We start from the raw sequence: 3,458 nt of genomic DNA, 5'->3' as shown, positions 1-3,458 counted from the left end.
AGGTGCGGGATAATGACCACACCAGGAGGGAATAATGTTGATCTTCCTTTAATGAAGATAACCGAACCGGAGTACAACTGGATAGTTTTTGTGCTCTAACGCCGATGCAGACGAACTTTACACGTCCACACCAGTCAGCGAGCATCCAGAACTAAAACAAAAACATTCCCCTCAGAACACACAACTGCTGCATGCAGAATTCCGTTAACGAAGTAAATGAATAGTAACCCACTTAAACTCAGATCAGCCTAGTCAGTATGGGAAATAATGCAGAGATAAGCAGATGCATACAAGTACTACACTACCACTGCCTTTGAGCCAGACCTGGCCTATGTGCTGCAGTCCAGATCTCAGTATCACATTAATGCAGACAAGTCATTTACAATAAGTCTCTGAATAAATTTTGTTTTTGTTTAAGATCAAAATAAGTCATAAATTCAGACAAGTTTTCAGTTTTCACTCCAGAATAATAAACTTTTAAAAATCTAATCAACATTTACTAATATGTCATATTTCAAATGAGCCCTGCACTTGTTGATATGACTATTACTTGCTCATTTTTCAGTTATTTTATTTATTGAACTGCCATGGTGAGATATTTTTTATGTTTCAAATGTAATTTGCACTCATGAGTACAATTACTTCTGTTTAACCGTTAGAAAAAAGTTAGTGTTAAAAAAGTGAAGTTAAGTGAATATTCAATTGCATATGATATGCATGTTTCAAATGAACCAAAATACATGCTTAAGATCGCTGAAAAAAAAGCAAATGTAAAACACAGAATGGCTTGCTGAAATGTGTTTAAATATATTGCTGTTCTATGTAAAGAACATCCGCCAAGGTCGGTCCCCCTACATTTTTAACACGCCAAATCTGGCCCCCTTTGCAAAAAGTTTGGACACCCCTGAACTAGAGTCTCTAGATTCCAAAGTTTGTTCTAATTCCTTTTCTGGGTTAAAAGTGAGTTCTTCACAGTTTCTAACAAGTAATAATCTAAAAAGTAACTGATAAGTAGGATGACAAGACAACATTAGGTATGATATGGCACATATAGCAAGACAAAAAAAACATGTTGGCAAAGAAGTTTAGGTCAGGGAGTGTGTGTTTGCAACTATGACGTGTTTGCAGATCAGCCCATGTCTCTCTCACCCTGTTCTCCCAAATAAAGTCTCTGATAAAGGTGGAATAATCAAGAGTGAGTCTTTGAGAGTTCAGCCATAAGATTCCAGGGTGACTTCAAGGAGGGGTGAAAAGATGGGAAGGAGCAGTTTGTTCACATAAACTCCAGGAGAGTCCAGATATCCAGAAGGCCACACAGATTCAGAAGAACAAATTCTCTTTAGATCTGGCAGACTTAACATTTCTGTCTGTCCTCGAGTCTTTAACCGTTATATCTCTTCTAGTTCATCCCAATTATTCAAATTAATGTGGTTGTTCCACTGAACCAATGAAAGCAACTTCTCCAAGATCGATTCCATCCCATTAGTGAGTTTTTGAGTCCTCAGCTGGGCTGCAAGCCTCAGCAAGACTCACATCCAACTTGCGTCTCTGTCCACACCAACAGTCTGAGTGTTCGCTAGTTTGGCCAAGTCTGTCACAAATTTGTCAATAAGCCAGGAATCCACAAGCCCCAAACAGCAGAAATCCTGTTACCATGAATAAATCCAGGGTGTATCCTGCTGGACGTGTCCCCGCAGGACAAGAGGGCTCTCCTGTGCCCAGTCTTCTCGTTGAGAAAATTTGATCAATTGCATTGCGAGACAAGTTGACCAGATCCATAATTTGTAGATTCGGAGGGTGTACAAAGAAAGGCTTCAAAAAAGCAACACAAGAGCAAGCAGGACGAGAATGAGTAGGGAGAGAAGCAGAGGGAAAAGCATCCACCTTCACCGAGAGCTAGAGAGGTAGAAAGACAAGCATTCATGTAAGGTAAGATATATTATTTTTACTCAGAAAAGGTTTGAGTGCTGCAGCACTAGATATTATGCCGATCGCCTCGACACTGGGTAAATCCTCAAGATTACTTGACAATTCTACCGAGAAAATATGGATCACATCCTAAATATACGCATATTTTTTCGAGATACCTTGTCTGTGCCAGCCCATTTAGGGGATTAGCGTACTCACTGTAATCCATTTTGCTTTGTTTTGAACCAGAGAAATCCACTTCATGACCCCCATCTGAATTTTGCACATCATCCGGGTCACATGTCTGCAACCCAGCAATTATCATGTACTTATAACATATTATTGTAACGACTGCAAAAATATGGATATTTCTGTTTTACTTTTCTTTTAATGTCAGGTCTCTGTTTGATCTTTGATTAGAGACCAAAATTGCAACATTTGAGACATTTTCAGCTGAAGTTGTTCACTTTCCCAATGCACCATATCAAATCATTCAAACAATTTGAAAAATCTTTTGAAAAATCTGTTCACCTTGCCTGTCATGGCACTGCACCAAGAACTACTGAAAGAAACAATATGAAAACTTCGGAAAACGATACAAGCGCAACTTTCTTCTTCACAAAATGTAAATAAATAAATAAATAAATAAATTTAAAAATGGTGTAGCTTCAGAGTTTAGCAGTAGTAGGCTTTCTCCTTTATTTTTGTCAAAAGACTACAGCAATTTCTCCCTCTAGTGATGGACCCTTATATTTGTTTAGGTTGTGTTTACCCAGAATGCCCTGCACTTCCTGATTTTGAAGTCGTCTCTGGTCTGCTTGTGTCTGCACCAGAGTTCATTCATACGAACCGAGACCTAGGTTTTTAGGCAAACCAGAGTCCATTTTTTTGGTTCAAATCAAAGTTCAAAATATTCGCACCTCCCCAAACAAACAGAACTTTCCAGACAAATGAGCTAGAGCTCGATTAAAGCGTGCTAAACAGAGCTGAATGCACCTGGGTGCATTTTTTTAAGGGTGAATGCACACTTAAAAGTTTTGTTCAGTCAGTGTCCAGGCAAACCGCTATTAGTTAAACATCCTGATATTGGCCTTCCACTATAAATCTCATGCATTTACATCATCCAGCCACATTTGAACAAACAGTGGCTAGACCGGTCTTACCTGTAGACCGGTCTAGCCACAAAATGGCTGCCCAGTCCCTGCTTTCCAGGGACTGGGCAGCCATGTTGGATTTTCTAAATCTAACATCCCACTTTCCTTAAAGAGGCACTACAATGTAAAAAATCGACTTTTAGGAGATTTACGTCATGTTCAGGGATTCCCCCAGTGTATTATAAGCCTGGCGGCCCGCCATGCTTTACTAGCCCCGCCGCCAGGCTAAGCGTTGCTTGTTTACGTTTCTAGGAAAATTTAAAAAAAAAAAGAAGTTTTTTTTTTTATTTATTTATTTTTATTATTATTATTAAAAGGCCAGGCTGTAAGCATCTCTTTTGCTCTTAGCATTTCACTAGCAGAGCAGATTTATTCCTAAAGGGTAGGTTTATAATA

General features: G+C 39.0%; 1 protein-coding gene and 1 long non-coding RNA gene across 2 annotated transcripts in view; one reads left to right on the top strand and one right to left on the bottom strand.

Moving 5' to 3' along the window:
* LOC106937241 (protein SZT2-like) overlaps positions 1–3,458 on the bottom strand; it is a 51,492-nt gene that overhangs the window by 37,987 nt on the left and 10,047 nt on the right. The gene's annotated exons all lie outside the window — the stretch shown is intronic.
* LOC106937242 (uncharacterized) lies at positions 765–1,862 on the top strand. The gene is made up of 2 exons (XR_001422349.1): positions 765–1,000; positions 1,169–1,862. It is a non-coding gene; the product is annotated as an uncharacterized LOC106937242 (long non-coding RNA).

The sequence above is a fragment of the Poecilia latipinna genome, unplaced genomic scaffold (genome assembly GCF_001443285.1).
Source record: "Poecilia latipinna isolate Pla-1442-1.1 unplaced genomic scaffold, P_latipinna-1.0 Scaffold2300, whole genome shotgun sequence".
Taxonomy (NCBI): Eukaryota; Metazoa; Chordata; class Actinopteri; order Cyprinodontiformes; family Poeciliidae; genus Poecilia; species Poecilia latipinna.
The sequence above is the reverse complement of the archived record's forward strand: the minus strand, read 5'-3'. Positions and strand labels throughout refer to the sequence as shown.